Source organism: Manis javanica, chromosome 1, assembly GCF_040802235.1.
Source record: "Manis javanica isolate MJ-LG chromosome 1, MJ_LKY, whole genome shotgun sequence".
Classification (NCBI taxonomy): domain Eukaryota; kingdom Metazoa; phylum Chordata; class Mammalia; order Pholidota; family Manidae; genus Manis; species Manis javanica.
This window is the reverse complement of record NC_133156.1, coordinates 99,403,385-99,425,213: the sequence shown is the minus strand read 5'-3', so window position 1 is coordinate 99,425,213 and position 21,829 is coordinate 99,403,385. Positions and strand designations below refer to the sequence as shown.

Genomic DNA, 21,829 nt, shown 5'->3' with positions numbered 1-21,829 from the left:
TCAGTCCCAAGGAGAGGGCATAGTCCATCCCTGGGAGCACTCACATTTCCTGAACCCCAGGGATGACTCTGTGCTTTTGTCTACTGTTGTGACTCATATAAACTGATTCCTCTTACCCTTTTCAGATGAGCTTTTCTGTCAGCGGTGTCTCTCTTAACTCTGCTATCCTTCCTAAACCTGCGACTGCTCTGTCTTCCCTGTAAAAACTTCAGGCCAGTAATCTAGTTTGTTTGACCGCCCTTGAGCTTAAAAATCCAATGACTTCAAACTCTTTGGAATTCTAAGCCTGTCCTTGTCCAGGGTATGCTGGTTACCTTCAAGGTATTTGGCCCTGAAGTTGATGAATAATATCTCCAGTGACTGTGCAGCCTTAGCTCTGTGTTTCTGATTAAACAGTTTACTTTTTATCCTAACATTGATTAAAATGTCCAGTGCCTGGTCATACAGTGTATCGTCCAATACTAATGCATGGAAAGCCTAAGTGTCACAAGAGGGTAATAGGATCTCAAATTATATTCTTTAGATCCTACTGAGTAGTAACACGGCTCTTTGAGGGCTCTGTTTTTCACATGATTTGGGTAAACCTAGAATTAGCCTCCTCTGTTGGAAAGCTTTAAGTGTTTTATAGGCGCATGACATGGAAACGTTTTGGAGCAGTTAGAATCCTTACAGTTGCATTAATCATGATAAGCAATAACTAATCTGTGTGCAGAGATGGAAAAGCTCTGATTTAGGAAAACTCTATTCCTGTTCCCCTACTTACTGGGCATGTGACCTTTCGGATAAGTCACTTAGCTTTTAATGTCTCAGCTTCTTCGTTTGTCAAATGAGAATCATGCTACCTGCCTTGCCTACCTCACAAGATTGCTACTTTGAGGATTAAATAGTGAATAAAGAAGCATTTGAAGAACTTTGGAACATTTTGTCAGCATAAGGTAGGTAGTGCTGCTATTTAATAAGCAGTTATTAGTTTGCAATCTGGGAAGGAGATTAATTTTTGTTTCTTGTATTATTTTAGAAACCATAAGACCCTCCCTAAGGAACTGTGTACGTTTGTTTTCATTGCCCAAGACTGGAAAGTATTTGTTGTTTTCTTCTAGTTATTGCTTCCCGGGCTTGAGCTGAAATTTCATAAGCCATTAGTGATCAATTATCAGGGGATTTTCAAAATCCTTTTGCTTTCTTCAAATATTAAAATGTTTTGAAAAATACCTTGTTCCCTTCTCTTGCCCAGATTACCATCACTGCATCCAGGCAGTTGACTCTTAATGGGTCTTCCTAGTGTGCCTGTTTGGGCTCTGAAAGGAGAAAACAGTTACTTAAAGAACTTTTTATCAAGTGCCCTTGAAAGTTGGAGGGGGTGACGTTTAAGAGAGCCAGAGCAATAGAACTTCTGGTGAAACTGTGTCCACTTTAGTAATCTTGTTCTTGTAATGATGAAAGCAGGACTGTGTCCACTGGTGAGTCAGCTGATTCTGTCTTTCTGTCAGATTTTTCCCCAGCGTGATGAGGCCTGCGGGACATATTGAAGTAGAATATTGATCTTTAGGTGGGTAAATAAGAACTAGATGTTTTTATTTCACCACACTTATTGTGTGATTATATATATTTCTCAGCAATAGGATTTTCTTTCGTTTGCTCAGTCAGCCTTTGCTAAGTGACGACTGAGAGCCTGAGAGCACAGTGCTTAAGAACTGCTGTCTATCCTAGGAAACGTCAGCTCTAAACCTTCCCCACCTCCACAATCTCGGCTTCAGACCCTCCATTATTTGACTGCCACTTCCTGCACTGTCACTCAGGGGCATCCCTCCAATCCACTGGTTGTGCCTCTGGACAATCTCTTACCCGTCCCTTGGCCAGTCTGCCCTCCTAACCCAGCTCCAGAGTATGTTGTCTAGAGTCTGGCAAATCCTTGTCCCTCCGTCTTTCTCTCCCACTGGACTGGCCTTAACACAGCCCAGACTACATCAAGTACAAGCGTTTACCCTGCAGCTGAGTGTGCTGTAGACAATCACAGAACCAAGCTCCCGGGCTACCCTCAGCTTTGCTAAGCTAGTTCATTCCATTCCTGCTTTTGGAGATGACTCTCCCCTCTGCTCCCCTCTCCTCTCTTCTGGCTTCTCCTGCTTTGCCCACTCCTGCCCGCCCGCCCCTCTTCTTCAGGCTCCTGTGACCTTACACGCCTGGTATATCTTCTCCCTTTACTAGTTGCTCTTCTGTCCTCCAGACTCCCCACAGGAACCTCTTCCTCTGTCTGATCTATAAGGGTTGGAGTAGTTCAGGGCTTTTCCCTTGCTCTCTGCTCTGTCTTGACATTTGCCTTTAATAATCCAGCTGATGTCTCCCTTGATCTCCAGATTCTTGGTCTGTCTGCCTGGCATCTCCATTTGGATCTTTAATGGGCATCTTAATAAGCACAAGATGGTTCTTGGTTCCCCCACCTCATAGTGGCATCACCACGGACCCTCAGCCCCCTAAATTGTGTCTCTTTCTTCATTCCCCTTGTGTTATTAACATAACCCACCCAAGTGCTGCATGTTCAGTGGTCTGTACCTTTAGACTGTCCCCTTCTCATCACCTCCACTGCCATAACCCTCGTCCAGGATGCCACTTTCCCACCTGGGCTCTTGCATGTTACTGATCTCTCCTATCCCACTGTTTCCTTCCTGAAGTCCATTCTTCATTTATCAGCTCACATCTTATTTTAAGTATAAGCTAAGTCATGTCTCTCCTCTGCTTAAAATCTGCTCATGGCATCTCAGTGCATTTAGGATAAAACCAAACTTCCTTGGCCACCTCCCAGTGCTGTGTGATGCAGTCCCCATCACCCACTCTGGCCCTCTCCAGCAAGGGCCACCCCAGTCACACTGACCCACTTTCTTCCCTCATTAATACCTAGCTCTCATCTCAGAGTCTTTGAATTTGTTGTTATATCTTCCTTAAATGCTATCTGCCTTTGATTTTGTATCTCCTCATCACTTAATTCTCAAATATGGGCTTCCTCAGAAAGCAGGGCTTTCTTCAGAGAACCTGTGTCCTCTGAGATGTGCCTGTGTTTGTTGCTGTTCATTCACCTGACTTTATGGAAGTTCCAAAGGTGCCTTGTCTCACGCACCTCTTCATCAACAGTGCTCGTCTCATAGTAGGAGTGTGACGTGTATGTTTGTGTGAGGGAACCAGTCAGCGTGCAGCTGTGACTGTGACCCTGCGCCATATAGGTTCTGGGTGGTTGCTATCACAGCAATTTTGGGTGATCCCTGTAGCATGGGTTCTCTTTGCCATGACAGCTGTGTCCCTGTTTCCTTCCCTTCCAGTCTGGTAGGGTAAGGTTATTAGGGCTAAAATGGAAACTGATATGTCTGTGTTTGCTCCATTGGGAACAAAGAGAATAATTAATTACAGTTTGAAAGTAGAATTGTAGTAACTTTGTATTTCTTACCACCAAGATATTTTATAGAAATTTGCTGTTGATTCATGATGGAAAATTCTGTTTGTGTCCCACCATCCTAAACCTATGCAAATTTTTGCTCTATCTCTTCTTTTTTGGTATTCAAATAGTCTTTAATCTTAGTAAAATCCTATAAGCCATAGATGTTTTGATATGCATAAATGTTTTGACTTTTGTGTTTTGTTAAAACTTTCTAAAATTGGGCAGCCTATTGAACTTTAGAAGCCAAGAAGCCACAGAAGCAGAAATAATTGCTTATTGGGAGGGTTTTATCAATAGTTAAAATATTTGTTACTTTATTTTTCTTTTAAAACTTCTCCATGCAGTTCTTGTGTAGACTGTTCAGCAAGTTAGACCATTTAGAATTATGTTTTTCTTGCCAATTTTCCTCTTTTGAAGATAGGCCTGTGTGACAGTGTGTCTTCTCCATGTGGCCTTTGCCTCAAGTATTCATCTGTTATGGTGCAAAGGAAAACCACTGGGAGCAGGTGCTCTCCCTGTGTGAAAGGAGGTCATGGCGGGGCAGAAATCGATCATCTACCTCTGTATTAGAATTTCTGGTAACATGTTCAGGTATTTTTATTTTCTGAAACAGTTTGCTTAATTTATTGCCATTTAAGTCTTTAAATATTAATACACTAAGAAATAGACCTTAGGGATGATTTAAGACTGTGATTAGCAAATATGTTTTTAATCTTTTTTGTTGCATTCTAAGTGCTGCTTATGTCTTCTATTTATAATATGATAAAGTTCATTCATTATAGTAATGATTAACAAAATCATTACTATAATTACTAAAATATTGACTACCATTACTAGCGACTAACACTATTGAAGTCACGGCTAATGCATATTTTAAACATATTTCAACACATGGTGATTAACTTAAGTTTGAATTTTAGTAGCTGACTAGAAGTTGGCTGTTACTACATAGGTGGGATGTGCATGCAGTGATTCTCATGATCCAAGTGATAAATTATACATGTTGTTTTTCTATAAATTAATCTTAAATGCATTCTGAGAGAGTATGGTACTGATGCTCGATGTCTTGTAATGCCTGGCTGTGTTTTCTCTGTGTTGTTTTGCCTCTGTTCCATTTATAATTGGTATGGTACATCCCTGTGTCTCTCCTTAGAGAGTCTTGTACCTCTTAGAACTAATTGTCTGTTTCACTTAATGAGTTTCCTGCTGGTCTGTATCTCATATCAACAAGCCAACCTACATTTACCTCTTTAGCTTCCTGTGGTCCAATAGATCTTGATTTTCTAATCAAGTACCATTGAGTTTCTCAAGGGATTAAGGCCACCACTATTTGAATTTAGGTGTTTCTCTAGTTAGGGTTTCACTTCAAAGAACTTTCTTTTGAATAAACAGAACATAAATAATGGAAAAGAAGTAAATTTGAAATGGTAGGAATAAGATCAAGTCTTAAGGCTGGAATTTCATGGCTTTGAACAAATTGCTTATCCTTTAACTTCTGTTTCCTCTTTTACCAAATGGAAAGGGTGATCATACCTACCTCGTAACTAAAAAAATATATATATATGAATATGTAAAAATGTCACATTAATATTAGTTTTCACCTCTCAGAGGACTCTGCCATAATATGGACTTATAAAATCAAAAACTTTTTAAAAATTAAATTCACATACTGGTCAAAATATACCAGCCTTTTGTATTCTGAAAAAAGTATTTATTACTTTACACTTTTTTTTCCCCAAGGAGAACTGTTTGATCTAGATAATTGAGCCCTGAATGAGTACTACTCCCAGGATCCGACTCTGAACTTTTATGATTGAAAAGCCCCTAATGTTGACTTACTCCTTGGCCCTTTCCTCTTTCTTCCATAAGGGACCTGATGGGAGCCCCTGGCTGCTGGGCCTGCTGGGAGTATTAAGTCTCCTTATGCAAAGCAGAGAATCCACCCCACGTGCTGTCACCTTTCTGAAGTGGGCTCACTCTTTTTCTTCAATCACTCCCACCAAGAATTTATTAAGAACTTTCTGTGGGCTAGGCTCCATTCCAGGCCCTGGAGATGGGTCTTCCCTCTCATGTAGCTGACATTCATGTATAGGGAATGTAGAGATGGGCAACACAAATAATTAATATGTCAGCATTCAGGTGGTGTGAGTGCTAAGATAAAAACAAAGCTGGGTAGAAAGATCAGAGGGGCACAGTGTGTGTGTGTAGTGGTGGTGGGTGCTACTTTAGGTACGTTGGTTAGGAAAGGCGTTTCAGGTAGGGTGACATTTAGTGGAGGCCAGAAAGAACTGAGGGGCTAGCTTTTAGGATATCTGTGGCAAGAGCTCTCCAGGCAGAGGAATAGCGAATGCAAAGGCCCTGAGGTGTGTGTGTTTGTGTGTGTGAAGAAAAAGAGGTTAGTGCAGATTGAAAGAAGTGAGCAAGGAGGGACCTGACAGTAAAAAGACCAAAGAAGTATCAGTGACCCAGTCACATAGGGCCTTGAGGCTATTCTTAGAATATGGGCTTATATAACTGAGTAGATGGAAAGCAAGTAGAGGAGTTTGGTCAAAGGAGTGACATGATATGACTTACATCTTGGGAGAACCTTTCTGAATGCGGTGTTGAGAATAGACTACAGGGAATGTAGGGATGGAAGCAGGGAGATCAGTGAAGAAGCTGTTGCAACAAGGGGAGAACTGTGTCTTTGACCAAGAAGAGGTGAATTACGACCAGAATTTGGACATACTTAGAGGGTAGATCCGTCAGGGTTCATTATGGATTGAATGAACATCCTTGTAGCTTATCCCTTCTGACAAGGTGGCTGGCATATCTCACATCATCTCATTTCCCCCACCTCCATGAGTATATTTCTCAAAGATAGTTGTGTGGGGTAGTGAAGGAGGGGTGAATATGTCCCCAGACTTTTAAGAATTCCTTTGGTACTACAAGAAAGGCTTGATTCCCAGCAAACAGATTCAGAAAGATGACACTGATGTGACAGGAGTTCTTAATTTTACGCTCACTTTGCACAGCATTTATGCCATAAGCAACCTTAAAAATGATTCCTTCTTTTTTTTAAAAAAAAGGTCATTAAAAATGTCATGATAATATTGAAGGTATTACGTGGTATCTGAAAGAAGTCTAATCATTCTCATGAAAAATGCTCTATGTTCTGAGTAATATCTAGGCAGACTAGTTTGAATCAGTGGTGGGAGTGGGGATATATGGGTAGAGAATAGGAGCAGCAAGATCAGAATTTTTTTCTAGACAGTAACCCTGCTTTCTTGGAGTGATCTCAACAGGAATGTAGCAATGCAGTGCTGTTTTGGTCTTAACAGCTTTATTGAGGTATAATTCATATATCATAAAATTCAATCATTTTAAGCATGTAATTCAATTACTTTTAGAAAATACAGAGTGGGGCAGCCATCACCATAATCTAATTTTAGATCATTTCTCTAAGACCCTTTGTGCCCATTTGCAATCATTCTCTGTTCCATCCATCCAGTGGGGTGGTTTTTTAATTCTTAGGAATGTCCAAAGTTCAGAAATAGCCATTCAGTTTGTATATAAATGATCAAAGCAGGAAAAAGTTGTTGTGTTTATCTATGCTCCAGTTTGAAGTCTTTTGGCTGTCAGAAAATGTGAGCTATCTTGGAACACAAAGATCATATTTTGAGTCACAAATTTTATAGGAACATGAATCATTTATCTGTGAATACCACCAGGTTGTCCATATTTTATACAAAGTGCAGGAATGTTGCAGGTGGGTGAGGTCAGTTGGTGTGATTTTAGATTGCCAGGGTTGGAGAGACCAGAAGGCTCAAGTGGGAGAACTTTCATCAACATTACCATTGTTCCTGGGTTAGTGTGTTCAGAGTATATGATTAAGACACAGATACCTTATGTACCTATTTTTTTTCCCTCTGGTAACCGTTTATGTGTCTCATTTTATTTTACCATGTCTGTCTGGAGTGCTGAAGTCATCCTTCTAAAAGCAGACTGTATTGGACTGTTCTCCAGAAAAATAGTTGTAGGGTATTGAATACTTACTAAATGCTAAGTGTTCAGCTTCAGTTTCCTCATCTGTGAAATAGGGATCCTAACACCTACCTCATGGGTTGTTACAAAGACTATTAATGTATACAAAGCACTTAGTCATGTCAGTAAAGAAATAACTGTTCAGTATCCAGTGGCCATTGTGATAATTAATAACTGTTCATTCTGTTGGTAGAATTATGCCTAGTTCTGAGCTACAGGCTAGACTTTCTATATCCTGCAGCTGCTTTTCCAGCCATCTGCTTTCTTCCTGATGCTTGCTGCTCTACCTTCCCACTCTTAAGAGCCTGCTTCAGATAAAGGTTGCTCCTGCTCCTCCACTTTCTTCTTTCATGTCTTTTGTGTCTTCTCTTACCATATGTAAGAATCTGGACCTTCCTGCCCTTCAGGAAGAAATTTCATATATTTTAGGGTGCTGGATGTCCTGCAGGAGTTACTCAACCCAGCCCGAGGGTTCTGGGGCTTCCTGGTCTGGGATCAAGCTGTGAATGTTTGGTGCCCCACCAGGTCACAGCAACTGCCCTGCTGCAGCATCAGGGCTCCTCTGGGGAACTAGTTCTTGGATGAGGATCCATTCTAGAAACGCTCCAGAAAACTGTCTCTGGAGAATGGATATTAGATGGGCAGATTTCATGCTTTTTATTTACATGCAGTCCTTTAGAATTCTGCTTGCACAAATTCATTTGAGATCATTGGAAGATTAAACTTCCTGTGTGCTGTCTGCATTTCCCTGTAGCTTCCCTTTTTCTGTCTTTAATGGGTATAGCATGAACATGTTTGGAATGATAATACCAGAAACCTCACCATAATTAAATACATGTGCTGTTTTAGTTCTACAAAAGTCCCAGGTGTGCTTCTAATCTCTGCTTTACTCGTACATAGAGATTTTTTTTAAGATAAAAACAAAAGATATAAGTGATAAAAAAAAATCTGAGCCAAATACATAATTACACAGTCGAATGCTGTGGTATGATATTGGATGGCAAAGTCAAATAATGTTTCACAGGAACAGTTTCAGGTTCCCCTGAGCCTGCTCTGACACCTCCATTTCAGATGCTGTGAAATGAAAACCTTATTGACTACAGACCTGCATTTTCAGGATATGTTGTTATAGCCATATGCCTGGCATTTACCATTAAATATTATTTAAAATTTGGGCACGCAAAGCTTTATGATTTTTAATCAGAAGATGTGTTTCCGTGGTTCCCTTAGAATATTCAGTTGTCTGTACTGAGGGTTAATCAGTTACCCAAAATAATGAATAAAATCAAAGTCCTTTTGCATATCATAATAATAATAGCTAACATTTTTGAGTATTTGCCATGGGTTGCACAGTGTGTTGAGGGCTTCATGTGGATTAGTTTGAGTTGTCATCCAGTGCTTCTTGGAGGCAGGCGCTGCTGTCTCTCGAATATGGGTAGGGAATCAAGGCTTAGGAAGGTCAAGTGCTTTCTCACAGTGTCTCCCATGCTGTCAGTGGCAGTGCTGTGGCGTTAGCAGATACTCTGTGTTGCTTTGGGCCTTAAGCTGTACTCGGTATAAGCGTCAGTTGGGGAGTTTGATAAACGTGAAGGTTCCTAGGTGTTCCTAAAATTAAATTAGTAAGTCTAGGTGTAGCCCAGAAATCTGCGTTTTTAAAAAGGCTCCCCCTGTGATGCTAGTTAAGTTGATATACTGAATTCTCTGAGAAATATTGCTCTACTGTCCTTAGAGTCCTTTCCATCGTTAACAGCACAAAGGACTTCAGGGGAACACAGAGATGCTCATGCTCTAATCCATGCATGTGATGATGACTGTAATCTATGCCTGGGCACAGAGGACTCACTAAAAATCACAAGGTAAGTTGGAGGACAGAGTGAAGCACAAAATCTACTCCTTACTCATAATACCATGTGAAATGGGAGGGTAATTTATAATTTTAAATTTAATATAAATTCATTGTAAAAGGAAGCAGCATTTGAGCTTATTAAGATATGTTATCCTATATGTTCATTTAAGAAATGTTTATTACTTGTCATAATGAATATTTTCCATAACTTCCTTGTACTGAATGATATTCTGCAAAGACATAGAAGTTTATAGGAAAATGTGTATTCTGAGTAATGACGGAAGAGAAACAGTAATTTTTTTGTTCTTTAAAATGATTAGGTAAAACCCTCAAACTAATGATTCCCAAACATTCTTCATCTTTGGTTAGTCCATTTCATTCTTCAGACCAGGCATTTAGAATAATTGCCCTTCTGTAAAAAGGGGATTTAGTTCTCTGAGGATGATCCAGCCCAGTTTGACTCTGATTTATAAATACTCATAGCTGAATTATTCATTTTCTATTTAGTGTTTTGACCATACGAAGCTTTGCTCTAGGCCTCATTTGAATGTCTAATAATAATAATAGTAATAATACAGTTTCTTTGAAATCTGATGTAAGTCAGAAAACTACAAATGCAGTACTAGCTTTTCAAAGCTATTGTAATTTCTGTTAACATTTTTTATTAAAGAATAATTGCCATGCAATATTGTATTTCAGGTGTACAACATAGTAATATTTATACACATTACAAAATGGCCACAATAAGTCTGGTCACCTTCTGTCATCAAAGTTGTTACAATCTTATTGATTATATTCCCTTTGCTGAACATTACATTTCCATGTCTTATTTCTTTTATCACTGGAAGATATACCTCTTAATCTCCTACCTATTTCATTCACTGCACATCCCCACCTCAGCAACCATGAGTTTGTTCTCTGTACCTATGAGACTGTTTCTGTTTTTTTTTTATTCATTTGTTTTTTGGAGTTCACATATAAGTGAAATCATATGGTATTTGTCTTTCTTTGATTTATTTCACTTAGCAATACCCTGTATGCTCATCCATGTCACAAATGGCAATATTTCATTCTAAAAAGCTATTATAATTTGTATTTGTAATTATACCCACCGTAACTCTGAAAGCTTTGTGGTGCTCCTAGATGTTCGGGCAGTAAGGCTCCAATCGTGCTGCCTTAAGTCATTTTCCTACAGGAAGGCCTCCACCTGAAGAGACCCCCATCCGTCTTAAGAAGAACCAGTAAGAGGCCAGGGCTGTTCTGCTCCTGAATTCCAGTCCCTCCTCGTGGAGTCCTATGAGCTAGCTACTAATATTGAAAGTGCTAGAAAAGATTGGCTCTTTTGTGGACTGGAAATACTGGAGTGACTAGTACACAACAGGTTCCACCTTGCTACTCATTTGTGAGCCCAGTCAGTTTACTGGCACCTTCTGTGTGGAGACTCATACCTGAGTTGGTCTGCAAGTTGGGAGAAGATGGCCCTTGGTGGATATATTAGTCAGCTAGGGCTACCGTAACAGAGCATGGGACTGAGTGGCTTAAACAAGAGACATTTATTTCCCCATAGCTCTGGAGGCTGGAAGTCCACGATCAAGGTGTTGGCAGGGTTGGTTTCATTCTGACGCCTCTCTCCTTGGCTTGCAGATGGCCGTCATCTCCCTGTGTCCTCACACAGTCTTTTCTCTGTGCCTGTCTGTGTCTTAATCTCCTCTTTTTATAAGGATATCAGTCATTGCATTAGTAAATAATGACTTCATTTAATTTTATTTCTTTACGGACCTTACTTCCAAATATGGTCACATTCTGAGGTACTGGAGGTTAGGACTTTAGCATTTGAATTTGAGGGGGAGACATAATTCAGCCCATACCAGTGGAAAACATTATATCCTGGAGTGATGGAGTCTAAGGGCATATACTGTGGTAAAGAACAGTGCCTTTCAAGCTCTTTGAAGCAGTGGAACTCTGTGTTGACTTCATAGTGTTGATTTTTTTTGTTAGCACATGCTCAGTAGTGCTGCATGAAATAGTTACCGCAAGGACAGAGCCTATTTTAGCACCAATTGTGGTAACACCTACCATTTGAGTACCCACACATACCAGATCTTTTACATATCAACTCTGGTCTTCCCAGGGAAGAGGAGGGTGCTTGTAGATCCATTTCACAGATGAGAAGACTGAAATTCAAAGAAATAACTTCTCTGACTTGACACAGTTATCAAGTGAGATTCAAACTTCTGCAAAGCCTGCCCTAGTTCTACTATACCTTGTGGCCTCTGAAGCATGCTTCATTTTTATTATTTGTGGAGAGAGTGCAAGGCTTGGAGTTGGAACACAAGGTGAGGGTATTGGTTACCCACCAAAGTTTGAACAGTTTGAGTCAAAAACCCAGTCTAAACTTCAGTTTCTTGATTAATAGAGTGATATGGTGTTAATAATAGCTTAAGGATTAAATGAGAGTGTGAATAGGACTCTCAGAATCAAAGTAAGCTCTAAGTTATGTTGATTTTTGTTGGTAAAGGCAGAATTGCATAATGACACAAAGAATCTGACATTGGAGTGCATCACACCTGACTCTGGAGAGCCACTTGAACCCTGAGCGTTGCCTCTTCTGAAGAAAGGAAAATAGTGGCTGGAATGTGGTGGCCAGTGTAGACTGTTCTGGCCTCTATGAGGATCCAGTTTGCTATTGCCTTTCTGCTTTGTCTAAACTTGGCCCTGTTTGAGTGGGAAACATTCATTGTCCCCAAGGTGATAGTGAGCTACACATTTGGCCATTGTTAAGTGAGATGGGCTGTCCATTGCAAAACCATTTATTAGCCGTTCATCATTAAAAACAACAATAACATCCCAAAAAGTTGACTTTCAGTTACATGCATTTCTTTTGACCATAGTGAATTTATTTCTTGGGGTGGTGGCAGAAAACATAAATTACCAGGAGAAAAACACGACCTTATAAAATGCTAAAACTTTAAAATGAGAATATGGGATAGATATGAAAAAGAATTTATACTGAGAGATAATTATAGGCTGTGCATGTAGAAAACATATAATTTTCTCTACTAGGACTTCAGCTCTTTCTCAGACTTAGGTTTCTTCTTTCATGTCTCTTACTTCTTTTTTGTAAAAGTACCCAAAATGTGTTTTGCAGGTGACTGCTTAGAGAAATTTTCTATGAAATTTTTCATTTTTCCTTCTTCTGTTAAAAATGACACATTTCATATTTCCAGAGAAGCACCAAGAATATCACAGACACCACCCAGAGTTAGCTGCTGTTGACATTTTATTTTGTTTCAGATATTTTTTTTTTCAGATTTTCAAATTTCTGAAGCTTAAAAATCCTTTGCTGCTCTACCTTAGAGGCATTAGAAAATGTATGTTTTGGGCTTGACTCTGCTACCTTAAGGAACATGGAAGCATAAAAATGCATTTTTTATAGCCAAATTAACACAGACTAGCCATCTGTCCATTTCCTTTTAAGTGTTAACAATAAAACTTACATTCAGTTATGTGTATTCAATGGAAATACAATGAAATTCAAAAGAATTCAATGAAATTCAGTTGTACAGTGTTCATTTTACATCTGAATTTCGTGTTTGAGTGCAGTATTCAGTGCAGTCTCATACCAATGCATTAAGCTGACGCTGCTTCACCAGAGGCCAAATGTGGGAAAAAAAGAATCACCAGAGTGTTTGAGTCGCTACTTGGGGACTTACCAGCTCTGTGATTTCTAAACTCTCTGAGCCTCCTTTGGCACATGGGTGTTGCCCACAGGTGATTTTAATCTTGAAAAAATGAAGTGTTCTGCCAAAATTTGGTGCCCTACAAGATTGTGGACTGTGAACCGTTTTGACCTTAGAAGTGACTTTCACCTTTTCAATCCCGGAACCACGTAGCCTGATATTCTTGGCTATAATACTAGAAGGGAAGAAAAAGTGCTGTTTTCTGCTGGCTCTCCTTACTTTTCTGAAGTTAGAACTGTGCAGTTGGTGTGACCTTTCTCTGCTTTGATCCTCCTGATAGAGCTTTGAGTTGAGCTGCTTCTGTTTCTTTCCTGGATTTATTAGTTCTTAATTATAGAAACTATGTGACTTTGTGTTCAGATTCATTCTGCTATGATATGCCACAGGAACCAATGGTGGAGATGTATTTTTTTAGACAGGGAAATACTGTATGTTTTAAATCTGACCATGATATATGGTTTTGGTTATATTTTATAATGTATACCATTTCAAGATCAAAGTATTAATATTTTATTTATCTTTAACTTGATAAGAGTGCAAAAGAGAAGGACACAGTGATAGCATGTTGACCTTGTTAGGTTGGCCGGCCTTTTCTCACTGATTGTTGCTTTTCCCCTTCGTCTTTCTTCCATAGATGTGAGTCTACAGACAAGTGTGCATCTTCCTTAGACCAGTGGATTTACTGGAGCTCATCTACTAAACTCTTACCCTACTTTTGTTAGTATAAAATAATAGATTGAATTTTTAGAAAAAAGAAATTCTGGGTATGGAGTCCTTTTGTTGCAAAAACATACCATCTTCCTTCTGTTAGAAACATTGATTTATGATCGTTTGTCAGAGGCCTAACTCTTCCTGTTTGCTTATCTACTGTGTGGGTAGAGTGGGGCCTCCTTATCTTTGTTTCTTTCCCTCCCTGTGTGAGAAGGTCCAAGCTCTGGGATTGCTCCCAGCCAGTGCTTCCCCAAGAGGGATTTATTTTATGAGTCATTTGGATCTGATGATTAAAAAGGATAAAAAAGAACAAAATTAAAAAAACAGAACGAAACAAACTCTTGTTGATGTATAACATTGGGAGAAAAAAGTATACACATTTTGTATGTGTAATTTGGATTTTCTCAGAGTGCATTATACCTACCTAACCAGACCCAAATTAAGAAAGAGACTGTTATTCTAGATTTCCCCTTGCTTCCCTTCAAGTGAGTGCCAGTTCCCAGAGATAACTGCTATCCTGACCTCCAGCCCTGTGTGTTAGTTTGGCCTGTTACTGACCTTTTTTTTAATACTATCATACAGTAAGTCCCATTGTTTACCAAATGCTTTGTCTGGTATAATCCTGCTTATTGTTATGTATAACAATATTCTCTCATTTCTGTATATTATCCCATTGCATTAGTTTCCTGTTGCTGTCGTAACAAATTATCACAAAGTTAATGCTTTAAAACAGCACAACTTAATTCTTTTATAGTTCTGCAGGTGAGAAGTCTGAAGTGGGTTTCACTGGGCTAAGGTCAAGGTGCTGGCAGGGCTCCTTCCTACTGGTGCTGGCTGGTAGGCTCTCAGGGAAGAATCTCTTCCCTTGCCTGTCCCAGCTTCTAGTGGCCACACCGGTATTGCTTGGCTTGAGGCCACTTCCTTCATCTACAAAGTATGTCATTCCAGTATCTGCTTCCTCTTCATCTTCTGTCCTCAATTTCTACCTTCCTCCCTCTTATGAGAATACTTGTGAATACATGCAAGGCCCACCCGGACAAATGTCACATGGCAAAATCATTAACTTAACCCCACAAAGTCTTTTTGCCATGTACTGTCGTATTTACAGGTTCTAAGGATTAGGATGTGGAATTTGGGGAGGGGCACATTATTCTGACTACCACCCATTCTGATAGTGTGAAGGTACCATCACTTATTTATCCACTGTGTTGTTTTCAATTTGGAGTTATGAATCATGCTGCCATGAGCATTCTTATCCATGCTTTTTTCATGACCATTATACATACATGTGTGCATGTGTGCACACACACATACACATTCCATTGTGTACATATCTAGGATCAGATATAGGGTAATGTGTAAGTTCAACTTTATGAGTTAGTGCCAGTTTTCCAAAGTGTTTATACCAACTTATATTCCTCCTAGCAGTGTAAGAGAGTGTCAGATATATCTTATAAAGAATAGAGCATAGTTTGGACTTGGAAGCTTTGTTCCAGAATTTAATCCATCGATAGCTCCCATTTTAGACCCTCTGTACATAATCAGGACTTTCCAAAGTGTGTTTGTAAGAACAGAGTCCTGATAGATATTATAGGAGATGAGGCTCTTCTTTTATCAAATGAGTTGGGGAAGCACTGGGTGTATTATTGGGAGATGCACTTTGTAGATGGACATGTTAAAGGTTTTAAGCCTGTTTTATTTTTGTTTGACCTTGAGTTTCCTAAGTGGATTTAACTTTGACTCAGTTTCCTTCTATTGAGATCTCAAAAAGTGTTCCAAGGAGTATCCTTTGAAAATTCTAGAATAAACCATAACTCAGGATGATTTCTTATTAAAGATCTTTTTGTAAAAAGAAGTTTCAGGTTCACAGAAAAATCCAAGGAAAACAGAGCTTTCCTAAATATTTATTCCTTGCTCCCACACATGCATAGCCTCTCTTATTAACAACATCTCCCACCAGAATGGTGTATTTGTTACAATCAATGAGCCTATACTGACACATCATAATAATCCAAAATCCATAGTTTACCTTCAGGTTCATCCTTGGTGTTGTATATTCTGTGGGTTTGGATAAAAGTATCCATCATTATAGTATCATGCAAAGTAGTTCTCACCTGCCTGAAAATTCTCTGTGTTCTACCTGTTCATCCCTCCCCTCAAGCCCTGGCAACAACTGATTTTTTTACTGTCTCAATAGTTTTGCCTTTTCTAGAATGTCATATAGTGGAATCATTAAATATTTAACTTTTTCAGAATGGCTTCTTTCACTTAGTAACATATGTTTAAGGTTCCTCCATATCTTTTCATGGCTGGATAGCTCATTTCTTTTTAGTCCTAAATAACATTCCATTGTCTGGATGTTCCAAAGTTTACCCATTTACCTAGATACTGAAGGACATCTTAGGTGCTTCCAACTTTTGGCAATTATGAATACAGCTGTAATAAACATTCTTTATGGCAGCATAAGTTTTCAACTCCTTTGTATAAATACCAAGGTGCACAATTGCTGGATCACATGGCTAAAGTACATTTAATACTGTCGGAAACCGCCAACCTGTCTTCCCAAGTGGCTGTGCCAGTTTGCACCCTCACCAGCAATGAATGAGAGTTTCTTTTGCTGCACACCCTCACCAGAATTTGGTGTTGTTAGTGTTCTGGAATTTGGCCATTCTGGTAGTGTGTAGGGCATCATATTGTTTTTAATTAACAAATCCCAGATGACATGTGATGTGGGCCATCTTCTCATGTGCTTGCTTAACCATCTATGTATCTTCTTTGGTGAGAACTTTGGCTGACCATTTCGGTCATTGGCTGTTTTTTTTAATTGGGTGGTTGGTTGGTTATTGGTGAGTTTTAAGAGTTCTTTGTGTACTTTGGATAGCAGTCCTTTATTAGATGTGTCTTTTGCAAATGTTTTCTCCCAGTCTGTAGCTTATCTTCTCATTCTCTTGATACTGTATTTTGCAGAGCAGATGTTTTCAATTTTACTGAAGTCCAGCTTATCAATTATTTCTTTCATGGATTATGCCTTTAGTGTTTAGAAAGTCATCAGAGGGTCATCTGTGTTTTCTTCTGTGTTCTAGGCATTTAATAGTTTTGTCTTCTACATTTAGGTCTATGATCCATTTTGAGTTAATTTTTGTGAAGGGTGTAAGACCTGTTTCTGCATTCATTTTCTTGCATGTGGATTGTGTTCAGAGCACTATTTGTTGGAAAGAGACTCTTTGTTGCATTGTATTGCCTCAGCTCCTTTATCAACGATTTGTTGATTATATTTATGTGGGTCTATTTCTGGGCTCTCTGTTCTGTTGTTCTGTTGTGTTTTCTTTTGCCAATACCATATGGTCTTGATTACTGTAGCTTTATAGTAAGTCTTGAAATCAGGTAGCACCCGTCCTCCAACTTTGTTCTTCTCTTTAAACTGTGTTTGCTCTTCTGGGTTTTTTGCTTCTCCATAAGAACTTTAGAATCAGTTTGTCAATATTTGCAAAAAATAACTTGCTCGGATTTTAATTGTGATTATACTAAATCTGTAGGTCAATTTAGGAAGAACTGACATCTTGGCAATAATGACTCAGAATGAGTTTTATTAAAAAGTAACAGGAAGTTGTTACATAGTGTTGGGGGGATTCATCACAGAAGACAGGACTTTGGGACACATGGCCTACCCAGTTTTCTTTTAGAAGGTAAAAACACTAGATCTTTACATTATGGGGAGAATACTCAAAGACTTATTTGTAGAGGATTAGAAACCATCAGAAAATGGGTTGAAATTGCTTCTGTTTAATTTTCCTTTAGTGAGGCTGTGCTTTTGGGGAGAATTGATTTGCTTTGCTGTAATACTAGATTTTGCACCAAGGAGCCGAGTGTAAATACTAATTTCTACTTGGAACAGTGTTGGGGGGATTCATCCCAAAGATTTTGCCCCTGGTGTACTTTTTTCCGTCTAGGACTCTGTATACATTTTCTTGCTTCTACAATTTTCACTTCTCTAACCCAGGCTGTGGTTGATGGACCATCTTGCTACTTTGTTCTTTCTCTTGGTCTATTGTTTGTTTGCATTGCCAGGTGGTCCTCATAGCTCCTTGTACCATCACAGAAGACAGGACTTTGGGACACATGGCCTACCCAGGAGTTGCCCAGCTCTCCTGCCTCACACAGCCCCATTTCTTTCCTGGGTTCCATGTTAATCTCCTCTGACGATTGTTTGGTAGAGAGGAAGGGGCTTGGGTTGATGGGGCCATGGAGGATAAGTAGAAGCAGCACTGGTAGTGGGGAAAATATGTGGAAATTGACATGACCAGTGTATGTATACCCCTGAGCAGGCTCCATGATCACCTCATCCCCCTGCCTTGGGACAGAGACATGATATGGAACACATTGCTGAAATGGCATTTTATATTAGTAAGTTTGGGGTTAACTGCTTACCCTCCTTCCTTTTGCATTTATTCTTCAATTGGTTATGAGCTTCACTAGGCTTTTTTTTTTTTTATGTTTTAGCTTGTACATTACTTATTGTGAACTTCTCATGATCATGGGATAAATGGCCCTTTTTGGGGAGTGTTGTGATTCTTTTATCAGTAGATGAGTTGTCAGTGTTTATCTGTCCCTACAGGGTGAGGCCAGTGGAGAATTAGCACTGAGGTTTTCACCTGGTTGGTGACCTCAGGGTGGTGGAATGGGACCTGGCCTAGAGGGCCTCTTAAGTCACTTGTTGATGTGGCCTTGTTCTCTCTGGTGATGATGACAATAGTTAAATCATAATTGTATGTGCTTGATAATCTTATAAATGCCACACACACACACACACACACACACACACACACACACACACACACACACACATTCTCTTTATCTCAATCCATGCTACTTTCATGAGGAAGGTACTTTTATTGTCCCCATTTTGCAGATAGGAAATTAGAGGGACAAAGCCTCAAGATCACCCAGCCGGTAAGTAGAGGACCAGGGATTCATACTCACATTCTAGAGGCCACATTCTGAATTCTTGTGCTACACTGCCTGTGCCTGCCCACACAGCTGGCCCATCCAAGTAGTTCTTCACTGTGCTTTCCAGTCTTCCTCCACCCCTCACCTACGAGGGGAAGGCCACATCAACAGAGGATTCATAAGTCAAACCTGTGCTTGGGTGCAGATTGGTGACTCCCTGATGGCCTAGGAGACTCCACCAGCAGTCAATTTCTGCTTGGTTGCCATGTTGCCCAGGTAACTGGGACTGTGTGCCAGGTTCTGGTGTTCTCCCCTCAGGGAGCCTGAGAATTGGGTTCTCTGGCTTAAAATCCCAGGACCTGAGAACAGACCTCTCCCTTAAGAGGAGAGCATGAGAACTCTTGGTATGTGGGGCCTGATCTGGGGTTGACAGGACCATCACGTGGCCTGCGACCAGAGTCACTGCCTCTTCTCTCTCCTCTGCCATCTGTGTGGCCCCTGCTTGTCCTTGGCAGGTGGAGCATTGCCTTCTGCAAATCCTGTTTCTCCACTGAGAGTGATTCCTCACCTTCCCTCTGCATTTTCTTAAATCCAGTATCAAAATATAATGCTGCAAACTTTCCACCATTGCTCTTTCTGTTATGTTCTTGTTGTTTTTCTCATTTCTTAAAAATCTCACTTTTTGGGATGGCACATTCTTTGTCCCCCTTTTGGGAGACCTGCTCACGAATGGTCACCAGAAAAGCCGTCAGGTTTGTCGGCTGGATTTCACTGCGGGCGTCCTAACTGAATCTTTGCTGAGCAGACAGAACAAGCTGGATCCTCTGCTGTGCATTCACCTTTCTGGTGGCATTTGGATCTGTTGCCTCTACCTAAGCACAGGCCTCTGGTGCTCTGCTCCTCGAAGTCAACAGACTTCTGGGGGTACTGGAAGACTTGCCCAGAGATACGAGGCCTATGCAGACTTGGAAATGTTCAGATCTTCACTTTCTCCATGTAATCTTTACTAAAACAAATCTGTCCAGGAGCACACTTGTCCCAGTGGGTAGCCTGACTTCACCTCTCCCACATCTTCCACCGAGTATTGTTACAGGAAATCACCTTCCCCACCTCCCAGGGTGCCAGACAAAGGGACAATCAGAATATTGGCTTGGTGTTGAGGAAGGGGATGAATTTAACAACTTGGAAAGTAGTACTTTTGCAAATAGAGTAGCTTCCATATTTTTAAAAAACAAAATTGAAAATGACCCTAAACCGTTGGTCAGGGAACAGTGATTTATTATATAAAGTTATGTTTAAATATCAATGATTTGGGGGCATAAATCTCAGAAGGAGCTCAAAGATTTAAGTGCCACGGTATAATGAAACTTCTTCCATTCCCCTTAACTTAGATGAGCAAGGTTTTTTCTTTTTTCTTTTTAATTAAAAAAAAGAAAGAAAGAATAGAACTGCTGTTGAAAAAGTTCTAGTAATAAAAATTATTCAAAGATACATGAACTACTTGGAAAAAATAAGCCATCACCACTCATCTCTTTGAGAAATACATTTCCAATAAATATAGATGCTTATATTTAATTTAATTGTAAAATTAGACATTTGTCTTATTACATTCCATTAATAGTTATAATGATAATTTAATGCAGATGAAATTTTTAACAATTAGAATCATTTGGTCACCATAAATAAAAAATGTTAATTTTTATGACAAGTTTTGCACAGAAGTATGATAGTATGATCAATAAGAAACCTTAAGGCATAGAGGTATTATATTATAATAAAATTATGTGGAAGAAATAGAAATACAAGTTTAAGGAAAGAAGGAACTATAAATGTTAGGTATCAAATCACTATGGTATTTAGATAACAAAAGTTACATTTAAAAGCTTAATTGAAAGCAGTTTCATTTAAAAATGTCAGTATTTATAAAATGTCATAAATTCCATATCATTATTTAAACTAGGCAGAACAAGTTTAGATGTTGACTTGAAATTGTGTTAGGGCATTTATAGTTTTTCAGATTTCTTTAGATGAGTTTGAAAGCAAAAACCATGTGGAGACCACTTTCCAAGGAACCTGACCCAGACAAGTAGGGTTGCGACATCCCTTGTTCCATTGTTCTGGTGTGTCACCTTGACCACATTCGTCACTGTAATGGAGTCTCATGACCAGAAGTGATGTCATCTTTATCAGTTAAATCTTTCCCTGCAGTTTTGTCTCAAGCCCCAGTAAGTCAACATTCGTTCAGTAATCACCTGCCTCCTGTGTGCTCAACATGGGTCACACAGATGGAGAGGGCAGAGTTCTCCTTCCAGGAACCTGATCTGTAGGGCAGACTGGCCATGGGATCCTGTGCGACAGGCACTCCGTGTGAGGAAGCCAAGTTGCCCTGGTGCACTGGACCACAGGAGGGGGTCTTCCCCACTGAGCTTGGGCTTCATTCTGAACTGAGCCCTGGAGGATGAGGATGCGAGATTTGACTCTTAGGCCAGGGGAGGGAGGATGGTAAGGCAAGAGGCATTTCTGGTAAAAACGCTGCTATTAAGATACAAAGATGATGGCCACCCCCAACCCTGTCAAAAAAGAAATGCCTATTCCAATGGTCTTTTAAATATTTTCTCTTTAAATAATTTCTTATCTAGGCAAAGAACAAAGTATTTTTAATATTATAAGGTCATAACTTATGCTCCTATCCATAAAGAAAAGACTCCTTTGGCACTTTTAGCTTTGACTATTTTCTAGCAAATTGTGGGTAGGTAGCATATCTGATGTATTAGTTTTGACATATGGTTATACCAGTGCAGCCTTAGCCAAGTCGTCTCTGGGGATTACAAAGGCATAGAGTTAAATTTCCCAAGTTGGAAAAGAAGCTTTTAGAAATGGATTTCTCACTCCATTCTGAGTGACTTTGCTGCTATTTCCCTGGGGAGGTTGCTAGGCATTTAATAGATCTCCATGTTTGGAAAATTCTTCCAAGCATTTCTTAGGTGTATTTTTTGCCCCCTTGGCATCAGTTTGATGCTGTGGAGGCTGCATCTAATCTCCTTTATGTTCATACTTATAACATGTTTCTAGGAGACTATCCCACCTATTATCACTGAGAGAGGCCTCAGGTATTAGTTGTTCTAGTCATTC

The 21,829-nt window shown here is 39.7% G+C and overlaps 1 protein-coding gene and 1 long non-coding RNA gene across 11 annotated transcripts in view; one reads left to right on the top strand and one right to left on the bottom strand.

Annotated features, from left to right (window-relative positions):
* MAST4 (microtubule associated serine/threonine kinase family member 4) overlaps positions 1–21,829 on the top strand; it is a 525,532-nt gene that overhangs the window by 89,682 nt on the left and 414,021 nt on the right. The window lies entirely within an intron of this gene.
* LOC140849145 (uncharacterized) lies at positions 1,316–20,256 on the bottom strand. Its single transcript, XR_012130774.1, has 2 exons — positions 10,412–20,256; positions 1,316–1,513 (listed from the first exon to the last, which is right to left on the bottom strand). It is a non-coding gene; the product is annotated as an uncharacterized lncRNA (long non-coding RNA).